Below are 26,330 nucleotides of genomic sequence, written 5' to 3'. Positions count from 1 at the left end.
TTAGATTTTCAAAAATTATCACTGATTGAAATGTCCGTCTCCCCCACTCTGATGTTATTTACTGAACAATGGAACGATGTAAATTCATTAAGAGGTAACCAGTCCTTAGCACATGGTTTTTGTGAATACTGCAGCAAAGTCTATACTCTTCTCTAGAATTAAATCTCAGACTATTCTGATGTTCTGTTTTCCTGAGTAATTAAGTGCCTTGCTACATGCTCCTCATGCGAAAAGGAACCACATGTAAACTAAACTAAACTCTAACTGTTGAGAATTCTGAATACTTTCCCAGAGTCAGCAAGAAAGCTGGAGGAGATTGTAGAGTTGCTGGTCATTTTGTCCCATCTGTTTTTTATCTATGCTTTCACTCAGGCGCGTAACAATGATAGGGCAAGGGGAGACAGTTGTCTGGGGGCCCCACTGCCTGGAGGGGCACCCCAGGGGCACCTCATGTGACTCCCCATTGCCCCCTGCCCAGCCCCATAGCCTCTCAGCCACTGCCCTCTTCACCGTCTCTCCTGCTTGTTCTGCTGGCCCGCAATCGAAGCAGCAGGCAAGCGGCAAAGAGCTCCTTTTCTCCCGCCTCTCAGCTGATCGGCGGGTGGGCGGGGCTTCCACGGAGGCCTCCGTGTAGGCCGCAGTGAAGCCTGAACTCGAGTAGGGCCCAAGCAAGCCAGGAAGGAGGAGGCAGCCAGAGTGTTCTCTGCAGCAGAAGACCCCTTGCTGCCCTGCTTAACCCAGACCAGCATTTGCCAGGTAGAGTGTGAACTCCTTTTTGTGGTTACCTTTCCCGCCCCCCCCCCCCATATATAGGGATCTGCTTGCCATAGGGCTTGGATATGGGGGGGGGGGAGGGACCGAGAAGTCTCTGAATATTTATTTTGAAACAGCTTGGAAAATTTGCTGACTTAAAAAAAACTATCTAAAAAGTCCTATAAGTGGCTTGTTTCATGGCACAAAATTGCAAAAACTTCTGGAACAGTATTTTATTAATTTTATTCATTCATTCATTCATTTATAAATGCACTTATGTTCAAGTTGTTTTGCAACCCAGAAGGTCTGAGTGAGAACTGTGAAGCATGTGTGGTGCTTTTATTTTATTTTTCTTGTGTGTGAACTGCTCCCCAATAACCTGCAGGGACTTCAGGGTAAATCTGGCCAACATGTGAATGCAGCACCTCCATTCCAGAGGAGATGTGTCTTAAAGGGCTTTAAAAGCCTCCTGTGAAAAACCTCCTGGAATCAAACTTGACTGAATTTGTTCAGAATTCTGAGAAAACAAACATAGGTTCACCCTGCATGGTTGAAAGTCTCCTTTGCTAATCTGCAGCGAGGGGCCCGTTTTAATCATTCATCTTTCTAGTGTGTTCTAGGCATTAAAAGTAATACAAATGTATAGTACTCAATGTATATCACTATATATGTGACGTGTGCATGTGTGTATTCAGTGAAATGTATTTGCAGGCAGCATACTTATTTTGGAATATCAGACTTAAATCCTTGGGGGCCTGGGGTGTGCGGAGGCCCTGGACTTTGGGGGGGGGGGCATTTTAAAATCTTGTCTCTGGGCCCACTCCAACCTTGCTACGCCCCTGCTTTCACTATTACCGCTCCTTAGCAGCTCATTGTTCTTGCACCACTCCCTCCAAACCCCATGCAAAAATTAGTTGCTAACGGAAAGATTCAGTAAGTATTGGTTAACAATGAATGGAGAAAGACAGCCAGGTTTCTCTGCCTGTTTCCAAGAGAGCTTTCAGAGTTTACCACAAGCAGAACCTAGCTTGCATGTGGCCGCTTTTCATCTGAGGGGAGTATAACATGTAACCAAGTTAATAGTGTCCATACATAGCATTCAGCGTAGTACCAATAGTACATGTACTGTTGATACAAGAATGCTTTTTTTAAAAAGAGATGACGCTAAATGCATACTTTCAGCCACGTGGTACTGGTTTCCCATGACTGCCAATGGCATTTATTCCAATGTACAGTAGTACTTAGTGGTTTAATACATTGGAACAGTAATGAGTCAGAGGATTACACACACATCCTGATTGCAAACTAACCGGTGACCACTTTTTACAGAATCAGCTTTATTGGCATCCATCACTCGGTTTGATGGGCTGAAGCCAAGCCAACTCAGGGGTTCTCAAACTTGAGTCCCCAGATGTTGTTGGATTACAAATCCCATCATCAACAGGTGAAGGGGAATGATATAGTCCAAAAACAAGTTTAAAAACCCCTGTGCTGATGCCAGTTCTCATTCAACAGTGAAATGGATTTTAAAGAAAGGGCTATAGGAGCAGGTGGAAGGTGTGCAACTGCTTGATGTTACTAACCAACCAATGAGCCATCAAGATTGATCATTTACTTGAAGCAGTTGCTAAGCTTAGCATTGGCAACTGTAAACCATCCACGGATGAGTCAACTGGCTTTCTTGCACCTTTTGATTTAGCTGCTTAAACATGCTTTCTTGCCCAGCACCTCTGACATGGGGAAACTCTGTTTACGATACATTATAATTTGGTTTAACCATGGGCTATAATTTTCTAAATTTACATTTGCATGCAGTTACACTGGCAAGTATTCATGTTTTTTCTGTTGTTGTTCCAAACACCGTTTCCTCCTTGTACAGTATTTCATTTTGTTTCGTATTTTTAGGTTATGCTCATTAAATTATTCTGAAAAGCTGTGCATTATGATAGTACTATGTGAATTAATCATGAATATAAACAACCATGTTGGCAAATATGCTACAAAGACATGCAGAACATATTGGATTCAGTGAAGAGCATAGTGCATGTAGATCTGAGATCAAATGCTGAGCTCAGTTCTATTATGACGTGAATGGTTCTTAGCAAAATGAGAGAAACATAATTTCAACCTATAAATACGACTAGTGTGACTCACTTTAAAGACTGGGGACCAAGGAGGATGCAGGAAAAATAAAAAAGCAACCCACATGAATAACTTTCCATTAGCCTAACCTCTCTTCAGATGGGGATTTTTTTTCTATACATATCTTGGATCACCTGTTTGGGATTTGTTCCTGCACGTTAGTTGTCATGTACAACAACCTTGTTGAATGTGACTACCTTTGGGTCACAGTCATAATCTTTAAACAACTTTTCTAGAACCAGTAATTGAAGAACAGTATAATAAATTATAGCATTTGGTGCATTCTTTCCTCCTGAATGAATTTATTGAACTTCTTGGCTGACATTCTCTAAAATCCTCCAGAGGGCTCTAGATCTACAAAAAACCCTTCAGTGTCCCTGTCCAGAGGATTTTTTGCACAGCAGACTGGGCACAGGGGAGAGGGGAGCAGTGTTCCCTCTAAGAAGGATTCCCAGATGTTGTTGACTACAACTCCCATAATCCCCAAGCAAAAGCCATTGCAGATGGGGATTCTGGGAACTGTAGTCAATAACATCTGGGAATCCCTCTTAGAGAGAACACTGGAGGGGAGAGATTTTCATGTCTCTCCCCTCCCTCCAAAAGCCCTTTTCACTTGCATAAATATGTGCTTGAGGACTGTGCAACCCCTAAGAACAGATTTATAGATGTGTAAAAGGATTCTGGAAGGATAGCAGAGATGCAAAAATTGCTCCTCCCTCCCCCTGTGCACCGGATCCACTGCTCAAAGAAGCTTTCAGCACAAGAATGCCGAAGGCTCCTCTTTGATCTGCAGCTCTCTATCTGTCCCCAGAAGTCTAAGAATGTCAGCCATTTGCTGCTTTATATAGTCCAACCATTGGCCCACCTTGCCATGTATTGTTGGCTGCTCTCTGCGGTATCATGGAGGAGTCTTTTCTCGTCCTGCAACCGGAAATTCTTTTAACTGGAGATGTTAGGAATTAAACCTGGGATCTTTTAAATTCAAAGAATATACTGCATGGCGCAGCCAGAAGTTCCTCATCTTAGGTTCCAAAATGTTGTTGGACTACAACTCCCATTATCCACAGCCTCAGTGGCCAAAGGCTGAGGATGATCAGAGTTGGAATCAAACAATATCTGGGGATTCAAGGTTGGAACCCTTGCACTAAACTATGACCCTTCCCTTCCTTTCATAGCATCACCCAATTCTTAATCTTTTTTTGCTCTAAATGCTGCCATTGGTTTAATATATTCATACTAGTCATTAGGCCCGTTACATTAACGGGCACTAGAAGAACTCAATTGGATACGCGCGCGGTGGTGGTGGGCTCGGGCACAGAGCATCTGTGCCTCTAGTTGGGCTCTGGCCGGGCCCCCCGCTGCCGCCGCCTGCGGCTCCGGCCGGGCCCCCGCCACCTCGCCCGGCTTCCCCCACCGCCTCCTCCGGCTTCCCCCGCCGCCTCCTCCCAGCCGGGCCCACCGCCTCCTCTGGCCGGGCCCGTGGCTCTGGCCGGGCCCGCCGGCCGGGCCCGCCAGCCGGGCCCGCTGCCGCCTCTCCCGGCTTCCCCTGCCGCCTCCTCGCCTCGCCCGGCCAGGCCCGCCGCCTCGGCTCCTTGTCCTGTCCCCGTCGCTGCCAGGTCAGGCCCACCAGTGGCCATGGCCGCCGCCGCTGTTCTCGTGGGTGCGCCAGCCAATCAGGCTGCAAGTCCTTGCCGTCGCTGCATCCGCGCGCGCCACGCATGCGCAGAACACCTGCCAGAGACACGGACGCAGATACCTTAGGGTTTTATTATATAGGATGAATTGAATTATACAAGAATAGCAGCTATCCTAGTATCCGTCCATTACAACAAATGTTTTCCACTTGTGAGGAAGAGGGTTGAGGGGAGTGCCCCAAACCAGAACCTCCAGAAGTCAGTCTCTGGCAACTTACCTCCTTAAAACCATGGCCACCTGCACCTTGGTAAACCTAAGCTATACTAGGGATGTGCACAAACCTGTTCAGAGGCCCTTTTAAGGGCCTCCAAACCAACTCAAACAACCAGCTGTTTGGCTGATTCAAAGGTGGGGTGTGTGAATTTAAGGGCAGCGAGGGTGCACTTACCCCTCCCTCCACTTTCCCCCCCACCAGCACTCCTTTAGCAAAGGCTCCTTCGGGGTGGCAGCATACCATGCTGCCGCCCCATCTCCTCTTTGCACGTGAGCTGGGTACTTCCTGGTACTTCCGGGTGAAGAGGAGACAGGGCAGCAGGGAGGTATGCTGCTGCCCCAGAGGAGCCTTTGCTAAAGGCGTGCCGGTGGGGGGAAAGTGGAGGAAGGGGTAAGTGCACCCTCCCCCACTTTTACAGTCAGACACACAGCCCTGCCTTGGAACTTCCCCCACCCGGTTCCATGCACATCCCTAAGCTATATGGGTCAAGAGTATTCTGGGCTACAAAACTAGCTTGAATACCATCAGCTGACCCCACAGACCAATCTGGACTTACCAGGTCCTAGAAACCCCAGAGTTCCAAGCTAGCTCCTCAGTCTGGGTAGCTCATTACTAGGAGTGCTTATGACAGCCTTCTCTTCACATTTCACCTCTCCCCACCTGACTGTCTTCTTTGGAAAGCAACCCTCAGCATGGCCCTGACTTCACCCTTGCTTCTGGCATCATTGAGCCTGATCTGCTTGCTCTGGGCTTGATCTCACCTGTTAGAAAGATTGCGAAAACCATTTTCCCTCTTCCTTAAGTTTGGGGAAAGTGTAGGAAATGGCAGGGAAGCAGGAAACCAGCAGATCAATGGGCTGGCCCCTATTTAAACTCAGTCAGAAGAGGAAACCCTCCAGTAACATAACTAAGTAGTTACACACTTCAGGCACTGAAGAACTCCTAGAAGAAGCCAAGCTTTTCCTCCCAAAGCTTCTTGACACACCTTGGCTGAGGCTGGAACAGAGTGCAGTGGGATGGCCACTGGCAGGCAAAGCAAGCAAGGACAGGCCAGGGTAGAGCGCAAGATGAGTCTGTCAAGCAGCAGGTGCTGCCAGACCAGGCTGGGATCAAGTAGCAAAAGAGTCAGTCAAACCAAGAGCCAGTAGGGATGTGTGGAATGGCTCAAAATCGAGTTGGTTTGCACTAACTGGTTCGGTTCGTGTCAGGCCTTTGATTGAGCACCCGGAAGAGGAGTGGGGGTGGGGGCAGTGAATTTGCCTGAGGATCCCGAGGGCCAGCTTTGTGATCAGAGTGAGGAGGCACTCAAAGAGGGCTTGGTGCAGGAGACAGAGCAGAATGATGAATCCCAGGAGGAACTCTTGTTGCTGGTGTTATCTCCCAGGGCATGCAGGCATGAGAAGCGGCATGACCAAATCAGGGAGTTGAGACGCAGCAGTCGCTTGCAGCATGCATGAGACAAATTGAAGGTAGCTGACTGGATGAAGCACTGATTGATTCCAGCTGGCAACCTGCTATAAATTCTGCAGCTTCACTCTGCTGCGCTGCTGGAGACCACTTGTCAGACAGCCTTGATACCTCCCTCCATGATTCCTCGTACCCTTGGACTCGGGATCTCTGGAATCTAGTGAGAGACCTTGGTTGTGGGGGAATGCAGATTGAACTTGGTGCTTGGTAGTGATTTGTTGTCTTATGCTTTTTAGACATGCTGGATGAAAACCTTGTGCCTGCCTGATAGAATTATTGTAACCAGAGACATCTCTTCACCTGCTGCTGTTTCATAAATTACGGACGTCTCGAGTGTGGCGGGTTTATGACAGTTCAAGGGCTTGACCTTGGTCAAAACCAGGTCCAGTCCATGGTCAAACCAAATCTCCCAGACTGGTTTGGGCCTGATTCGAGGATGGTGGAGGTACAGTGGCCATGAGGGAGTTTCTCTGGCAGCTCCCTTCTGCCTGTCGGCCTCCCCCCAAGTATTTCGGAGCCATTTTGGCCCTGTTTGCACAAATGGTAGCCTTTTTTTTTTGGCTGCCAAACATGTGCATTTATTTATTTATTTATTTATTTATTACATTTTTATACCGCCTTTCGTTAAAAGAATACCCCAAGGCGGTTTAACAAAAATTAAAAACATACAGCAAAAAGCAGTAAAAACATCAAGCTAAAAACAAGCATAAAAACAAGACAACAGATAAAAACACACAAGAACAGCAGTAAAAGACGATTATGTAAAAACCTGGGTAAAAAGCCAAGTCTTTAAAAGCTTTCTAAAAGCTGTGATGGAGTCTGAGGAACGAATGGCCACCGGGAGAGCATTCCAGAGTCTAGGGGCAGCAACAGAGAAGGCCCTGTCCTGAGTGCACGACAGCCGGGCCTCCCTCATTGTCAGCACCCGGAGCAGGGCCCCCTCAGATGTCCAAGTCAAGCGGGCAGCAACCCTTGGGAGCAGGCGGTCCCTCAAATACCCTGGGCCCAAACCGTTTAGGGCTTTAAAGGTCAAAACCAGCACCTTGAATTGGACCCGGAAACAAACCGGCAGCCAGTGCAGCTCTTTCAAAATGGGGGTGATATGTTCCCAACGGGCAGCTCTGGATAGAACCCTCGCTGCCGCATTTTGCACTAGCTGTAGTTTCCGGATATTCTTCAAGGGCAGCCCCCCGTAGAGCGCGTTACAGTAATCCAGCCGCGACGTAACTAAGACGTGGGTAACCATGGCCAGATCTGCCTTCTTGAGAAAGGGACGCAACTGGCGCACCAGCCGAAGCCATGCAAAGGCACCCCTGGCCACCGCCTCCACCTGAGTCTCCAAAAGCAGAGCCGGGTCCAGTAGTACCCCCAAGCTGCGTACTTGCTCCTTAAGGGGAGTGCAACCCCATCCAGAACCGCTAAAATCTCCTCATCCCGATTGGCTCTCCTACTGACCAACAGTACCTCCGTCTTATCTGGATTCAATTTCAGTTTGTAGCCTACATCCAACCCATCACGGCCTCCAGCCCCCGATTCAGGACATCCACCACCTCCCTAGGATCAGATGACAAGGAGAGATAGAGCTGAGTGTCATCCGCATATTGCTGACAACTCAGTCCAAATCCCCAGATGACCTCTCCCAGCGGCTTCATGTAGATGTTAAACAGCATGGGGGACAAGACCGATCCCTGCGGGACCCCACAGGCCAACGGCCACGGGGCCGAGCAGTAGTCCCCCAGCACCACCTTCTGGACCCTCCCCCCAAGAAAGGACCGAAACCACTGCAACGCAGTGCCTCCGATTCCCATACTCGAGAGGCAGCCCAGAAGGATACCATGGTCGATGGTATCGAACGCCGCCGAGAGGTCCAGCAGAACCAACAGGGACGCACTCCCCCTATCTAGTTCCCGGCGTAGGTCATCCACTAGAGCGATCAAGGCAGTCTCAGTCCCATACCCGGGGCGGAAGCCAGATTGCAAAGGTTCCAGATAATCCGTATCATCCAAGACCCTTTGCAGCTGGGACGCCACCACACGCTCCATCACCTTGCCCAAGAAGGGAAGGTTAGACACAGGTCTATAATTGTCCAGGTTGGAGGGATCAAGGGAGGGCTTTTTTAATAGACGTCTTACCACCACCTCCTTAAGGCACGATGGCATCCTGCCCTCCCTTAACGAAGCATTAACGATCACCTCCAGCCATCTGCCTCTCCCCTCCCTGGCAGCTTTTATTAGCCATGAAGGGCAAGGGTCAAGAGCGCACGAAGTCGCCCACACACTGCCCAGGATCTTGTCCACATCCTCAGGCCGCACCGACTGAAAAGAATCCAAAACAACGGGACCAGATGGTACCAGAGGCACGTTTGCCGGAACTGCCAAAACTCTGGAGTCCAGGTCAGCACGGATGCAAGCGACTTTATCTGCAAAGCGACAGGCAAACCGATCACAAAGAGCCATAGATGACTCCTCCCCCATTGTCCGGGGGGATGTGTGGAGCAATGTTTTCATCACACGAAACAGCTCTGTTTGCCTGCACTGAGCAGACGCAATGGAGGCGGAGAAAAAACGCTTCTTCGCCACCCCCACCGCCATGGCGTAGTCCCTAAAATGGGTTCTAGCCCGTGTTCGATCGGATTTGTGACGACTCTTCCTCCAGCGTCGCTCCAGCCGTCGTCCGAGTTGCCTCATCGCCCTAAGCTCCAAGGAAAACCAAGGAGCAGAATGGTCTCCACCAAGCTGGAGAGGGCGTTTAGGAGCAACCGTGTCAACAGCCCGGGTCATCTCTCCATTCCAGAGATCAACCAGGGCCTCGACAGGGTCACCAGCTCTGGACACTGGAAACTCCCCGAGGGCCGTCTGAAATCCAAGCGGATCCATAAGCCTCCGGGGGCGGACCATCTTAATCGGCCCACCACCCCTGCAGAGGGCAGACGGAGCAGTCAAACTAAACCCCACCAAGTGATGATCTGTCCATGACAAGGGAGTGATCTCAAATTCCCCCACCTCCAGATCATTTATTTCCCGGTCGGCAAAAACCAGATCCAGAGTGTGTCCCGCCACGTGGGTAGGGCCCGATACCAATTGAGACAGGCCCATGGTTGCCATGGAGGCCATGAAATCCTGAACCGCACCCACTAGGGGGGCCTCAGCGTGGACATTGAAATCCCCCAAAACAATAAGCCTGGGGGAACCCAAGGCCACCTCCGAGACCACCCCTGCCAGCTCAGGTCATGATCCAGTCATGGGTCATGAGCCAGTCATGCCCATTCCATGTGTGGCAGCCAAAATAAATGGCTGCCACATGCAAATAAGACCGAAATGACCCTAAAACAGGCCCACAGAAACTCGGGAGAGGGAGAGCCATGGGAGACCCACCCATGCTCCACACCCCTCAAGGCCACCACAGCCCTTGGCAGTGGTAAGTCAATCATTTTAAAACTAGATTATAATGTTCACCACCGCCCTCGAACAGGGCCTGAACTGGTTCTAATTTGAACCGAAACATCCCTTGGCTCAAGGGATGCAAAAATCAAACATGCCCAGTCTGGTTCAAATATAGTCTGGATTTGAACCAAACCAGGCAAAGTGGTTTTGTGCACATCCCTAAGAGCCAGGACCAGAAGTCTGTATTGTCACTCAAACCAGTGAATAGCTCACACCTCTTGGAGAAAATAATTTTATAGTACCTAGGGGTTAGCTGTGTGTATCCTAGTAAAGTAAAGTGTGCTGTTGATTTGGTGTTGACTCCTGGCGACCACAGAGCACTGCGGTTGTCTTTGGTAGAATACAGGAGAGGTTTACCATTGCCTCATCCCACACAGTATGAGATGATGCCTTTCAGCATCTTCCTATATTGCTGCTGCCTGATATAGGTGTTTCCCATAGCCTGTGAAACATACCAGCAGGGATTTGAACCGGCAACCCCTGGCTTTGTAGAGAAGTCTTTGTTTCTCCGCTGCATCCTAGAGTCAACCTGATATTGCACATAGAGGTTCCTCTTGCTCCATGGTGTTTGTTAGCCTGGATTGCTGAAGAGCGAGGTGGCTGAAGAAAATAAGTCACTGGAGACTGGCTGTTGGAAAAAACAGTTTGAGACGCACACATTTTGGTGCCTTGCATTTCTCCACAAGGCTCAGAGGGAGCCTGTCCATTCTGAACCAAGAGGAGCCCGTTTTGTCCAGTGCTGAACTTGGGTTTTGTCCTTCTTCTAGTCAATGTGGTGCTCTATGGAATTATATATATAATTCATATGACCATATTAGAATTAAGATGAGAATATTCTGGTTTTCCTCCTTTTCTTGCTTTGTAAAGAACTGAAAGATATTTAAACATTTTCCCCATGTTATAGTTTTCACTACAGAACAGCAAGCTTTGTAATTGTGCATGACCAATGGATTGTCAGAAAACGTTTTAAAGCTTTACAAAATATTGCAGCTGGAATGAGAGCACAACCAGACCTCTAAGCGATCAAAACAAAAACAAGAGACCCCAAACCCAGATGCAGCAAACTGAGCTTGCCACAGTGCTTTTCATGCCTCCCTTCTAGCTGAAGGAAGCAGAGATCTATGCAGGCAATTGGAATGGCAAGGAGCTGACGCAAGCATGTGTCAGGCTTTGAACAGGCTCTAAGACAGGCTGCAGCAAGTTCTGGCACAGGCATTCAAGGTGTGGAGGGTAGGACGAGCTGGCACGGTCGAGAATGGGCTGGGTCAGGTACAGGACCAGCCCACTGAGGCCTCGTGAGGTGACCGCAGCAGGCAGGGTGCAGGTTGAGTCTCAACTTGAGAGAGCTGGCGAGGGGTGCCTTGCGGCCAGGGGCATAGCTGGGGATGTGTTCACCTTTCTCCATGGTGGCCCCTCAGAGAGATAATGCAGAAAATAGGGAGGGGTAGAGCTGAGTGGCCCTCAAGAGCTGGGGCCCCCAGGGTTCTTCGAACCCATCCGCTCAGTTATAGCTACACCCTTGCTTGCTGCCTCTACCTCACTGCACCTCCCCATCCCAGTGCCCACTGTGGCCACAGCTGCTCTGCCTTCTCCTCCCTGTCCCTGGCTTTTGAAATGGGAGAGACCAGGGAGTGGAATGGAGTCCAGTGGAGTAGAATGGTGGGTGACCCAACATTCTACACCTCCACACATCCTTTGTTCCCCATCTCTCTGCTTTTTCAAAAACTAGAGAACAGGAGCAGGTGGCGGCGGCAACAAGTTAGGGAAGGGAAGAGAATGGGGGAGGGGAAGAACGCCCACTCTGCCATCGAGGATATGGGGCAGCAAAGAGCTGGCCGAGGGAAATTTATTCATCATTGAATTTTTGTATCACCTTTCATTAAAACAATCTCAAGGCAGCTTACAAAACATTTAATATACGATAGGACAACATTCTACACCTCCACACGTCCTTTGTTCCCCATCTCTCTGCTTTTTCAAAAACTAGAGAACAGGAGCAGGTGGCGGCGGCAACAAGTTAGGGAAGGGAAGGGAATGTGTGTGTGGGGGGGGGAACAGTGTCCACTCTGCCATCGAGAATATGGGGCAGCAAAGAGCTGGCCGAGGGAAATTTATTCATCGTTGAATTTTTGTATCACCTTTCATTAAAACAATCTCAAGGCAGCTTACAAAACATTTAACACATGATAGGACTATAAAAGTTACACAATTAAAATATTGAATTGGAATATAAAAATACAAATCTAATTAAAAGATTTTTTTAAAGCATACACAATATGACCATAAACTACAGAGCAGCAGCAACAAAAACACTCATATAAAAATCTGGGTTAAAAGCCAAGATTTCACTTGCTTTCTGAAAACTGTGGTTGAGATTGAGGAGTGGATGCCCACCAGGAGAGCATTTCAAAATCTTGGAGAAAATAACTGAGAAGGCCGTGTTCCGTGTGCACAGCAGCCAAACCTCTGTTGTCGTTAGCATGTGTAGCAGAGTTCTCTCCGATGACCTCATCAAGTGGGCAGAAACTCTTGGAAGTTCCCCCTGTAGAGGCAGGAAAGAGTGGTGGGTGTGCACGGCAGGGGCGTAGCTATAATTGAACGAAAGGGTTCAAAGAACAAGGGCCCCCAGCTCCTGAGGGCCCTCCAGATCCCTCCCTCCCTATTTTCTTCATTGTCTCCCTCACTCTGTGGGGCCGCCCAAGAGAGGGATGAACACGGGCCCCCTCTCCCCTAGCTACACCCCTGGCACGGGGTGGTGGAAGAATGACACATGGCTTCAGGTGTGGCTGGAGTTTGGGCCAGGCCTGGTCAGGATCAAATGAAGCACTGAAAGAGGAGCAGAGGACTGGAGGTGTGGTCAAAGCTGAGCTGGTGACACCAGACTAGGGCTGCCAATAGTCCAATGCCCAAATAAGGGACATGTAGCAGGGAGTATACGGAAGTAATTGGGAGCCTGAGTGCTCTATGTGTTTTTACCACTTTCAACTTAAACTATGGTATAAGTTACAACTTAGATTGCTTCTCCTATGCATATTGATATAACCATGATTAGCCACACTGGGTGTGATATCATTTTGTATTCTAGAAAGAGATGCATTGTTAGCCAGCAATAATAGGTTCCCCACATGAACACTATATAGTCATGGTTTGCATGATTTTCATGATCCTGATACCTAGATAATGCTAAGTTAGCCAATCATTGATAGCTGTTAATGTTAAATGTCCCCAATATGGGACTGTTGGCAACCCTGTTGGCAAATGTTGTGAACCGCCCTGAGCCATTTTGGAAGGGCAGTATATAAATCTAATAAACAAACAAACAAACCCTAAGCCTGCAGCCCACCAGAACAACAGAGTACTCGGCAGAGGGAGAAGGAAATGATGTTGGAGCTCATTGATTATTTTGTTGTTCGTGAAAATAACTGGTTTGATATGAGCCATAGGTTCTTCCCATTAGCTGAAAATAAGGGACAAATGGCATCCCATAAGGGACAGACAATTTTGCGTTGAAATAAGGGACATCCCAGCTAATAAGGGACTGTTGGTAATCCAACACCAGACAAGGTGAGTTTTTGTGGCTTATTACCGCAACTACTTGCTCAGACAGTTGGACTGGCTGAGAGGCAGGAGTCTTTTAGAGCCCATTGTCTCATCACTGGATTAAGGGGTCATGTGAGCTGATGCATGAGAGCAACCTTGATGCTGTTACTGTAGAATAATATTCTGCATTCCAGCTGCAGAAGGTTGAGATGTTTGGCATCATCAACGCACGTCTACTTTTGGTATAAGAGTATGGATAACAGGTCAAGGTAGTGAGTATCTTATATGGACTAAATCCTAGTGAATGTGAATTGGGTGTTAATGCCCAATTCACATTCAGGCTAATGATCAGTTGACCTGACAGCCTAGAGGGTACCTATTCTGGCTTGTTGAAGGGGCAGATGTGATGCAAGAGGTAAGTCTGAAGAAACTGGCCGTTGGAGATTCCTGCTTGAGATTCCCCCTGGAACCAAGCAGCATGAGGCATGGCTCCACATCTGGAGCTAGGAGCTGCAGCTTCTGATACCAGCTTTGGCTGGAAGAACCAAGTAGAAGTGAAGAGAGAATGCTTCCCAATAAAGGCCTGGAAAATAACCAAGCCAACAAAAAGTCCTGCATTTCTATGCATCTTCACATGCTTTCATTTTTTATTTTTCTATTGCCAGGTTTCTGGCTGTACTTATTGCAGAATGTCATAGCAAATGTTCCCCTCCTTGCCCAATTCACAAGGGTTCAGTGAGTGAAAGGTATTTATCATGTCAGAGCTCATAGAACCTGTTAATGTTATAACAAACAAATAAACAATATGGCAAATATTTATATACTGCTTTCCAACAAAGTTTCCCAAAGCAGTTTACATAAAAATAAATAAAATATGTAAATAAATAAAATGGCTCCCTGTCCCCAAAGGGCTCACAATCAAACAAGAAAAAGAAACAGAAGAAGATGATGATGATGACAACGATGATGATGATGATGATGATGATGATGATAACAATAATACAACCACCTTTCCAGATATTGCTTGATGGCTGACTAATTTTGTGTGTCACTCTGCAGTCATCATCAAAAAATGAAAGTATTTTACTTGTGTGCATTCATATTCTACATCACGTGCAAATTCCCCCATGCCAGTATATAGGTCACATGATTATAGAAGGCCACTGCTGCAATTAAAAACTCAGCTCCAAGGACTTCTAGAAGATATAATTATTCTGCATGTATCCCAGATAAAACCTAGGAGGGGAGAATAAAATCATTGTAATAGATAAGCTAATAATGTTTCCCTGACATCACAATGCATCAGATGGTTTCTAAAAGAAACACACAAATCACGACAGGAAAGGAATGGAATGAAACAGTATAGTATCCTGCTTTACTTGAGTCCAAACTGCCCTAGGCTCCCATTTAGTTTCTGGCACATTTGTGTGTATGGTTTTCCAGGAGTGGGTCTCTTCCTTTGTTTCTCTTTATTGCATAGTGGCCCACCCAGCAACAGTTCTTATACAATTAGTCTGGAAGCCTTGAGCCAAAGAATTGCTTAGGTCATTTAAACCAATATAGGAATTTCAGCCTCACCAGCCACTGCTCACCCACTGCTTCTTAGTATTTGCTAACAACTTTTAAGTTAGCTTAAATGGGATTGTGCAATTATTACAGGGGTGTAGATATCTCCCCCCTCCCTCAGGCTGGGGCTCCTGCCATTGCGACCACCTGCAGTCACCGCCACTTTCTTTGGCAACTTGCCCAGCTCTGCCCATCCTCCTTCTATCAGCTGGGATTCTTGGCTGATGGAAGGAGGATGGACAGAGGTGGGCGAGTTACCAGAAGTTGGTGGCGGTGGTGGTGGCTGCAGTGGCAGTAGCCCCAGCCTGAGGGACGATGGAGAGTGAGTGGGACTTGTGCATCTGCGTGGGTGCATGCACTGCTGGGGGGGGGGGTGCTACCACACATGGGGAGCCCCAGCCAGAGGGAGGGGAGAACTTGCCTTCCGGAGGCTCAGCAGCTCCTGGATGAAGGGCACAATGGGTTCTTTGAACCCATCTACCCTATTACAGCACCACTTCTGAATTACTATCATGATCACTTTTATTCTGTTTGCTGTGTTGTACATTTGAGTGGGGTGTGTGTTTTACTCTGCTTAGCCACATGATAATTAAATCATTTTTCCTTGTGGCCCACTTCAGTCAAGGTTAATTCCCGTCCACGTGGACATTTGAGTTGTGCATCCCCATACTACATTGTTTCAGTATGTTCTTCTGCTAGCGTAGCACTTTCATTTATGAAAACATATCTGCCTTTCCTGAGTTTCTTACATCTTCAGTCCTATGCAGTCATAGAATAATAATAGGAACATAATAGTTTGTTACTTTTCATTGCAGTTGCTATGCACTATATAATGGAAGCTCAGAATGAACGCATTATGCACTTTGTGGCTATATTTATGTATTCTCTGATGATTTAGGTGTGCAGAAAATTGTGTCAGGCATCCTCAAATACCAGACATCCAAAGCACAGGGCAAACAACATACACACTTGAAAGGAAAGGCATTGTCTAATGAGTGACAAAGAAATCGTTTTATTTGATTCATGTGCCAGTCACTGCTGCCAGCTGTTCTGGAGAACTGGTACAAAAAGGTAACATACCCTATTTATCTGAATCCCATTCTAGTCCCTCCCGCCGCAGTTCTTTGATGTTAAAAATGGGGTGTGTGTGTGTGTGTCTTAAATTCAGAGTCCTTTTCCTTTTGGTTAATTACACGTCTAACCAATGGTGTACCAAGGTTGGAGTGGGCCCTGGGGCAAGAAATTAGATGAGCCCATCTCCCAACATTGTCCCCTCCCCAACCCAACCTGAGGCTTTGAAACTGTGGAGAAAAGGTCTCCTCCACAATTTGTTGCTCAGTGTTCTTTATGATAGCATTAGGTTTAAGGTCTTCTCTTTATTTCTGGCCAGATTCAAGTTTTGTCTACTTTCAGAAAAAATAATTCAGTAGCAGGCAAAGGGGAAAAAATAGCAGCTTTGAGGGACATCTTTTGGAAGAAAAATGTCGCAGGAGTAAACTGTTACTCTCTCTTTCACGCGTGCACTACAGTCCTATCTTGACTGACAGGCTGGTGAACTCCAGGGTTCAGCCAATCAGCACACCAGGTGGGTGGGACCTAGAGAGCTATTGCCAGGAAGAAGGGAGTTCTTTGTTAGAGAAGAAGCTTAACTGAAGGTGCTGAGAAGGACTTGTGGCCATGGAGGTTGGCTGCAGTAGAATAGCTATGCAGATCCTTGAAATACAGGAAGGAAGGAAGCTTGAATTCTTATCAGGTGTTTGGTGAGTTCAAGGTAAGGAGCCAGGGCTTATGGCTTTAGGAAGTTTAGCATAGGGAGAATTTTGTTTAGTCAGATGTTGCATTATGGATTTTATATTTCTTTGGTGTGTGTGCTTTTGCATATTCCTGATACTGTTCTTTTATTATAACAATTAAAATAAGAAACACTAGCCTGTGCCCATCCTACCTAAGGCATTGCAAAGGACTCTATAAACATTTAAGCATGCATTAGAACAACCTATTTTTGTAACCCTACTAAGTATTCTTAACTGTACCTAAAAGCTGAGAAAGCCTCAGGCGGAAGCAGTCTGTAGTAATTGTATACAACTGGGTTTTTAAAAAGTTCTTTTCTTTTTACAAGCCTCTCCGAGTTGGTTTTTAATTCAGGAAAAGGTGGGGTCTGAAGGGGATTCCTCTAGTGCAAACACTTCCTCAGATGTTCAGCAGCTATCAGTTTTCTCACCACATGTAGGCTTGCACGTGGAAGATTGTTGTACTTATCCAATAGCAAAATAACGAGAGTTTTCCCTGGGATTCCACCTCAAGCCCAGGGAGGTTCAAGCTCTGCCGATAAGAGAGGTGGCGGTAGCAGCATTTCTAACCTACCAATCATACAGTATAGTTTTAGGAGAAGCCTAGCCAGGCAGCTCAGCATGGATGATTCAGCATTTCTTTCCCTCACGTGAGCTTGCTCTGAGACAAAGGCTTTAATCCGCTACAAGTCCTCATCAGGATAATCAGCCCCCTTCATAGTTGTTTTACAATTTTTGTTTAAAAGCGCTATTTCTGGTCAAGCATGTCTCTTTGTAATGCAATTATTACATTCTGTGGTTTGGCTCAAAGGTTGCATTATTGGCCTACGCAGCTGCTATTTATTTATTATTATGAATATTTATACACTGCTTTTCAACCAAGTTCTCAAAGCACTTTATATAGAAAAAAGAAATAAGACAATTCCCTGCTCCAGAAGGGCTCATAAGCTAAAAAGTAAGACATGCTACCAGGGCTGCCTGAAGATGTTGGCCTACAACTCCCATAATCCCTGGCTATTGACCTCTGTGGATGGGGATTATGGGAGTTGTGGTCCAAAAACAGCTGGTGGGGCCTAAGTTGAGCAGGCCTGTGCTAGGCAGAAACAATAACCACTGAAAAGAACTGCACTGGTTTTGTAATCTGTATCAGAAATTCTTAGACACTAGTGTAATAACTATAACAATATTATGAATATTAGAAATATTAGTTGCTAGTATTCCGTTTTCTTTACTGCACTGAGCCTGTTGTCACCATTGATTTTTTCCAGTACTATCTTTTTAGAAGTTACAGTGTATACACACACCCATAGCTGCATTCAAGCCAATATTGCATTGTGATTAAAGTACATAACCTTTCCCAGCTGTACTTAGTGGCCTAGAAAGAAGGTGTGCCCTAGTTTTGAGCTTACACGTGTAACATCAAGTCCAAAATTTGCATCCACCATAAAATAAAATAATTCGGTCTCCCAGAATTTACTTCCTAGTGTATATGTTTAGAATTTCCACCACAATAATTAAAACATATACATAAAGCAATAAATATGATAGTAAGCTTATAGCTTGATCCCTTGGTTTGAACATTAGGTAGACTGTATTTTTCAAACATTGACACTAGATGGGGCTCAAAGTAACAGGCTAAAGAATGAACAACGCAGACAAGCTCAGAGGTAATTCACACATTACTCAGAAGAAGGAGGTACAATGTTAGGCTTGTGATGAATGCTGGAGAAAAGGTCATAGTGACTGTTGCAATTTAGAGACAGATCCTTACAAGGAATATAGAGGGGTGGGGGCTTACAGAGAATCCCTACTGGCTCAAGGAGGCGGTGGCGGCAAGGAATGCTGTGTTCAACAGTAAAACATTATATTTATATACCACTTTTGAACAAAATTTCCCAATAGCAAAAGGTATTATAAAATGGTTTCCTGTCTCAAAGGGGCTCACAGTCTACAACATCAAAAATGAGAGATCCCAGCAAGAAGCCCTGGTGAAATACTGTGTTGGGGTTGGATAGTTGCTCTCCCCACTGCTAAATATAAGATCCACCACTTTAAAAGGTGCCTCTTTGCCCAGTTAGCAAGGGCTAACAGTTACTACTTCTTCAGTGTAACCTTCAGGGTATCATTTAAAAAAATAAATAAAAATCTCTCATGTAAAAAGGCTCTCTCATCAGAGTCATCAAGCACATCAGGTCCACACTAAACCTTTCTCTCTATGAACTGGAAAATAGCTCTTGTGGGAGTCAATAATGAGGCGGTTCTCACATGCAGCCTAACCTGGGCTCGGGATGCCCGGGCTGGGTTAGCCTGCGTGTGAGAACCACCTAGTCCCATGATTTACCCTGGCTGTTAGCCAAGGGTAAGGGAGCGAGCACTCCATCACCCCTGGCTACTTGCTCATCTGTGAGCATGGGCTGCTTTCAGCCCAGCCGGCACCCGTTTCTTGGGGGAACCCCTCAATACAATGTGTGTATTGCGCACTGCATCGTGGGATTCACAGTGAGCCCCCGTCTCAGATCAATCCATCCTGCTCTGTGCTGCACGGAGCAGGGCTGATCGTGTGGAAGGACAGAGCACGCTTCCACCAGGACAATCATGATGGTCGAGGGTGCAGAGGCAAGGCTTGGGAAGCCCTTCCCCTGCCCGCCTGGTCATATGAATGGTCTCAAAATCTTAATGATTGAAGAGATCTATTGCCTTCTGGTCTGTTTCCGAGCACAACTCAAAGTGTTGGTGCTAATGTTTAAAAGATGACATGGTTTAGGGCCCGGGCATATCAGTCTGCCTGTTCATTGCATCCACCATCAGAAGTCCTTTTCCGAGTATTCTCACTGTCTGAGGTGAGGCAGGTGGTGTCACGACAAAGGGCCTTCTCAGCTATAGGGCTCTGTGTGGGGAACACTCACTCCTGTGAGGCTCACCTGGCACCCATACCAGGAACAGTCCAAGACATTTTACTGCTTAGGGCAAAATGCCTTTCCCTACCTGAGGGGGTGCAGTGGTAGCACTTTCAGACCGTGTCAGACTATAACACCAAGCCAGGCAGTGGTGGCAGGGGTGTTCTTAGCTCAAGTTGGGGGAGAGAAGAGGTGTGCTCCAGTGGAGGTGGGTCAACCGGTCTCCCGAGGTGGACCAATGCACCAAGTCCAGAGTGGAGGCCAGGTCTACCCACTGAGTGAGGCAGGTAGACCAGGCCTCCACTCTGGCTTAGTGTGTTGGCCTGCCTCACAGGACTGGTCTGCCCACCAACCCCAATCAATAGACCAGCTCTCCCCAGAAAAACTGCCCTCCAATATGGCATTCAAAAGATTTCATATTTGTTGTTTCATCAAAAGAGCCTCTTTGGCCGCTGTTTAGATGAAAAGATTCAAGCATTTCCCATTTCATTTCAAGCTCGAAATGAAACACCAAATCTGCTTCGTGCACACTTCTAGTGCTTTCATTTCATATAGCTATTGAGTAATTCCCTACGCTCCTTCATGAGACACCCAAGGAGAAAAGTTCTCTGCTACCTAACTCCACACTGGGGATATAGGAGTGTTCTCCTGATGACTGATTCTCTTTATTTAGCAGTGGGAGAGCAACTGTTGATGGCCCTATCCATCCCCTCACAGGATCTCTCCAGTGGCTGTTGCTGGTGTCCATCTTGTTTCTTTTTTTTAATAATTTGAGCCCTTTGGGGACAGGGAGCCATTTTGTTCATATCTATGTAAACTGCTTTGGGAACTTTTGTTAAAAAGTGTATAAACAAAGAATATTTGTTTTATTCTCTGAGGCGCCTCCTTTTATAATTAACTACCCCAATCACTGCAATTGAAGAGTAGTGTAAAATCTAGCTAACTAATAGTGCAACTAACTAATAGAGGCAACTACAGGCCAACAAAGTAAAAGTCCGAAAGTTGTAAGTCTATAGGTTGGTTGGGCTACCATGGGGCACTCTGAGGCAGCAGGCTAGGCTGTATTCTAGTTCATAGAGGTGGGCACTGGGCATGAACAAGAGGTCATCATCTGGAAGATTTTAATCGCTGCTGCACGGAACCTGGCAGCACTGTAAGGTGGTAGCAGGGTTGCTATCAGAAAGCAACAAAGAGGTGTAAAATTGGTCCATACAATCAGGATAGTCATGTAATAGTGGTGAGATGAGGGAGGTATGGAAATCCTTGTAATACAGACACTGCAGGAGGGCATGCCCTGTTGTTTCTACTGGCCCTGAGCCGCAGGGGCATTGTCATTCTGTAAGTGGAGTCTTCCTATACCATCCTTCAAGCATGGCTGAGGGAAGAACATGGCAGTGTGCCAGCATTATAGTCTTCCTGTGCTTTGGGACTTCCAATTGCGTTAGGTATGGCATAGGAGAGCTGGCATTCCCAAGTCCTTCACTGACAAGGAACTGTCGCTAATACGCTGTTTGATGAATGCCTTGGCCGGATCGTAGCCCATGTTAACTAAGATGTGGGGATAGGCTCTGGGACATTTTATTCATAGTTGACTGTTGCCAATTGGATTGAAAGTCACCACACAGGGTTGGGGGTAGGGAGGGGGGAGGCCTAAGGGGCAGAGAGAAAGCTTTAGCCAGTAGTTAAGTATGGTCATCCAAACCCTTGCCTCCACTTTAATCAAGCCTATCTCCAGTCACAGGGTGGCATTAGAACCCCATCTTGGGACTTGAAGGGCTGATTCTTAGGAATTTTGATTCCAAATGGCAACTGGGCACAGAAAAGTAGCTGTGCTAGCAGCTTGGCTTCAGTTTCATAAATGCTGCGGGTAAATAATGGCCACCTCTTGTTCAGAGAAACTTAAGGACAGCTGATGTACTCCTCTGTGCATTTAATGGTGCATAGTCCCCATGTGTCTTCCTAGAACCAGTGGAGTGCAGGACTATCCCCAGATATTTAGAACAAGGGGCCTGTTCAGTCTTGCGCCCTTCTATAAACCAGGCATGGATTTGGGGCCTTTTAGCAAAGACCATAATTTTGGTTTTATGATAGTTAAGTTCCAGCAGGTCTTCCTTCCAATACTGGGCTAAAGCCTTCAGTGCATGTTTAAGGCCACCTGGGGTCCTTGAGAGTATTGTTGCATCATCCTATAGAATAAAATGCTTGGTGTCTGCGTCCGTGTCTTTTTTGGGTGTTCTGCGCATGCGCAGAACACGCCAAGGGAGACATGGATGCAGGCGCCGGCCGCCATGTTGGCCGGGTGTAGGAGAAGCAGCAGCCCGAGGAGAAGCGGCCGCCGCCGCTCCCAGGCAGGGGGAGGAGGCGGTGGAGGAAGCCGGCTGAGGCCGCGGCAGAGCCGCGGCCTCGGCCAGAGGAGGCGGAGGGCCCGGCTGGGAGAAGGCGGCAGGCGAGGCCAGATAAGACAGCGGGCCTGGTGGAAGCCGGAGCCCTGGGGAAGTGGGCCCTGCTGAGGGCCCAGGCGGAGAGGTGGGGGGCGCCAGCGGGCGGGCGGGTGGAGGAGAAGCGGCGTGCTGAACCACCAGTCTGGCGAGTTCTTCAGCAGCTGCTCCTCCAAGGACATGTGGGCCAGGAGAAGGAAAGCCGGCCCAGCCAAAGCCGCCGGGTGGGCCGGCCGAAGAGAAGCGGCTGCCCGCCACTGGGCAAGCAGGCCGGCTGAAGAGAAGCGGTTGCCTCCGGGCGGGGCGTTGCTAAGGTACTGTGTGTGCACGTAATCGCCTTTCTTCTAGAGGTGGTTCTGGCATAGAACTGCAAAGCGCAAATGGGAACTGGTGTCACAAAGGAGTTTGCACTGGAGGGCCGACCTTTCAGAGCTCCTCAGAGGGTGAAAAGGGATACACGAGGCCTTGGAAGAGAAGGAGAAGCAAAACTGCAGGGGGGAGACGAGAAGGCATGTTCCTGCTGCCTGGCAGTGACTGAGGCCAACAAAAGGGACAGGGAGCTCGGGAGTGCTTGCTTAACCTTTTCTCTGAAAGGCCCACAGCACGTTTGGAAACAAGACTGAACAGGTTGAAGAACAAAGCTTATTTCTGTGCCCAGGCTGTGTAGGAGAGAATGTTTGTTCAGCACAGAAGACGACAGCCCCAATTTTGGCTTCCTCTCTTTTAGGACGATGGCCCCAAGAAATCAACGGCTAAATCTCTCTGAGCATATGCAGAGTTCTTGACACTTACCAATGGGAAAATCATTTTTTAAGAAGGCTCCAATGGTCAACTAGCGCCCGTTAATTTAACGGGCTTAAAGTTACTAGTCTGCATATAATAGGGTGGAAATGTGGGCTCCTGTGAGTTTAGGAGGATAGAAATCTACGTTGTTAAGTTGCACCACCATGGTATTTCTGTAAAAGTTTAATAATGTTGCAACCATTATGCAGCCTTGTTTTGCACCCTTTTGTGTATCGATGGCACTTGTGAGATGTTCCTGAGGGTTGCACCTTACCTCGAGTGATGTGTTGGTGTGAAGCATACGTATTAAGTATAGTAGTTGCCGGTCAATTGAGGAGGCCTCTAGCTTCTCCCCTAATTTAACTTGAGCCAGCATGGTGTAGTGGTTAGAATGCTGGACTAGGACCGGGGAGACCTGAGTTCAAATCCCCATTCAGCCATGATACTAGCTGGGTGACTCTGGGCCAGTCACTTCTCTCTCAGCCTAACCTACTTCACAAGGTTGTTGTGAAAGAAACTCAAGTATGTAGTACACTGCTCTGGGCTCCTTGGAGGAAGAGCGGGATATAAATGTAAATAATAATAAAAATAATAATAATAACTTGCAAGATATAGTCAAATGCCACTATAAAGTCAATGAAGGCTACATAAAGGGAGGTTGTGTTGCAGAAAGAGTACTTTTCAATAAGGTGTACTAGGCATTGGTCGATAGTAGACTGGCCCTCTCTGAAGCCGGATTGTTCCTCTGCCAGCAGATTTTCTTGCTCCAGCCAGACCCATAGTTTCCAGTGTAGATGTCTCACATAAAGAACTTGCTAATTGTGTTGAGTAAGCTAATGGGCCTGTAATTGGCTGGGTCATTCTTGCTGCTCTTTTTAAAGATGCGAACCATGATTGCTGTCCCCCAGTCCTTGGGAATATGGCCGTGTCTATCAATGAAAGTAAATAGTGAGACCAGAGTGGGGGCCCCCATTCCAGATTGTTTTTAATGGCCTCAGGTGGAATCAGGTCCTCCCCCGGGCCTTCCTGGTTCTCAATTGGGCGACAAGGCTCTTGATCTCGGTTGTCGTCACTGGTGTCCACGCCATCATGTTTTCTATAGCTTGCCCAGGGTGTCCATCAATTGCAGAGTGATCCTTGTAAAGTTCATAGAAGTGTTTCCCCCAAATCCCTGGGGGAATATGGCAATCTAGTTGGGTTGTGCCGTTTCTATGGTGGCATGTGGTGATATGCCAGAACGCAGTTGTGCCATTGGATCAGACTGCCTGGATGAGACCAGTTGTCTTTTATAGCTTCTTTTTTTCTTACTGGCCACCAGTTGTTTATATCTCCCCTTCTGTTGGAGTAGGTCCTTCACTGCCATTGGTCCACTGCTGGCTTTGTAGACCTAGTAGGAGGTAGTGAGAGCTTTCTTAGCATTAACACAAACTTTATCAAACCATGGTCTGGAATGATTATGTTACTACACCAGGGTTGCACTGCTTTTCCTTTTTAGGTGCAGTTGTAGCTTCTCAACTAAGATCTTGTAGATCTCCACAGGTGCATCAGGGGGTTCGACTGTTACTAGGGCCTGTTGGAGATGCTGAAAGCGCTCCAAGGCAAGCAGCCCGGTTATCACCTGGTTTAATTGGGGAGTCCATTTGGCATAGCAAAGGGTTTTCCCTGCTGATGATACTGGGGGTTGGTAGTGGTCCTCCGTGTGGGTTGGGTAGGAGAGAGGCTTTAGCTGGAGGCAGATCAGAAGATGATCACTCTCAAATTTTGGAGCAACCTCCAGGCTCTCTACAAAAGGAAGCAGATCCCTGAAGACAATCACATAGTCGATAGTGCTCATTCTTAGACCTGATAGATAGGTGAATTTTCGTGGCTGATCTTCCTTGACAGTACCATTTAGAATGAAAAGGTTAAGTTTAGTTGCTGTTTATGCCAAACAGAGTCCCACAAAGTTTGATCTCTGGTCCTTTGCAATTCAATTGGGAAGCAATCCACCATCCTCACAGTGGGAGCGGGCATTGATGTTTCATATACAGAATGTGATCATCAGGGCCCAATCTAGTGTTGAAGTCACCAGCCAGGACCACCAGTGCATCAGGGTGAGAAAGACTGAGGTCCACAGCATAGGTTTCCAATTTGGCCCAGATGGTTCTTAGCTGGGACTTCCGCTGTTGTGGAGGGAGATAGGTGTTAATTATGAGCAGGGAGCAATGATTTGAGTTGGATTAACACTACCATAGCATAATACTTGAGTGGGGGAAGAGATCTTGATGATGCACTAAGAGCAATGGAGACAAGTATCCCCAAACTGCCTTTTGATCTTCCTTGTCCCATTCCTGGTTCAGCCCTAACCGAGTATGAAAGGAATCCATTAAGCAATATTTCCTCCGTTGTCCATGATTCCTGTATTAGGATGATGTTATGGCGGGCCAGGAAATCAGTACATTGGGCATTCCTTACAGATGCGGCCCACCCAGCCGCATTCCAGGTAAGAAGGATTACCTTATGCTTGTCTTCTGGATGTCATGGGGTCGTTAACTGTGCAGAAGGGCTCTGTGAGAAAAGGGGGGTATCTTTCAGGTTCTGTCCATGTTTCCAGGGAGACTGCTCATGCAAGTATTTTGCTGTTGTGAACCATACAGCATCTGAGATGGGGACACATTGAAGATTGCCATGGCAGTTTCCCCAACTATCAAAGCTGTAATTTTTTCCCTAGTCACAGAAGCATTTTAAATGTTTCACCTGTTGTGTATATCTGGTAGGTTCTTTAGTTTTTATAATTCTTAGTTTTTAGCTTTAAGATTTTAATTTGGAATTTTAAATGCTAATTTTGATTGTGGTTTTAGTTTGGATTTTTAACTTGTTTAATTTGGTTAATTTTACTAGTCTCATTTTATATTTTAACAGTTTTATAAATGTTCTGAGCTGCCCTGAGCAGTAATGTACTGGAGGGGCAGGGTATAAATGTGTTAAATAAAATAAATAAGTAAGAGTAGCTGCTGAAATCTTGCATGTGATCTCATTTCAGATATTAATTTTTATAAAGGAACAAAATTTACCTTTCAATATGTATAGTGAAATTCATGTCTAATGTATTAGCTTTCAGCATTCAGGGAATTTTAGTGCAAAAGTACAGAGCAAAGTTATGACACACAGTACAGTCATACCTGCTGTCTGAAGTCATATGGCCCAGAATAGAGATGTGCTCAAAACGTGATTCGGCATCTGAATCATAGCACAATCCCTTTAAAACCAGGGGCTTCCACAGCCCCTTCTGCAGAGGCAGCTGGGAAACGCCCTGCTAGCACACGATCATAGCTGGCAGGAGCACCGCTTTAACGGAAGTAGGAGGAGCAGCAGCAGCAGGTATGGACCTGCTCTCCTCCGTGTTAAAGGGGTTGCGGAAACCCTCGGTTTTAAAGGGATTGTGCAGCGATTCAGACATCTAATCTCATTTCATGCATATCCCTGGTCCAGAAGTCTTCTACCTCATTTTGAGCAATAGGTAGATCAGCTCTGCTGGTTTCTGCTTTGTGTTTCTTTTCAGATCATGAGCTCTTTGGGTACAGGAAACCCTCTTCTTTTCTATGTAAACCACTTTGAAAACT

General features: G+C 46.9%; 1 long non-coding RNA gene across 5 annotated transcripts in view; it reads left to right on the top strand.

The window, feature by feature from the left end:
• The first annotated feature begins 646 nt into the window (after nucleotides 1-646).
• The window catches only part of LOC128327941 (uncharacterized), a 39,559-nt gene continuing 13,875 nt past the window's right edge, over nucleotides 647-26,330 (top strand). For 4 of the 5 annotated variants that reach the window (XR_008308913.1, XR_008308911.1, XR_008308909.1 and 1 more), the window contains exon 1: nucleotides 22,147-22,259. This is a non-coding gene — a long non-coding RNA (uncharacterized LOC128327941). Of the gene's footprint in view, nucleotides 757-22,146; nucleotides 22,260-26,330 lie in introns of those variants that run through there. The other variant, XR_008308910.1, reaches the window with a different exon arrangement.

The sequence above is a fragment of the Hemicordylus capensis genome, chromosome 5 (assembly GCF_027244095.1).
Source record: "Hemicordylus capensis ecotype Gifberg chromosome 5, rHemCap1.1.pri, whole genome shotgun sequence".
In the NCBI taxonomy this organism is placed as follows: domain Eukaryota; kingdom Metazoa; phylum Chordata; class Lepidosauria; order Squamata; family Cordylidae; genus Hemicordylus; species Hemicordylus capensis.
This window is presented reverse-complemented; position numbering and strand designations above follow the sequence as displayed.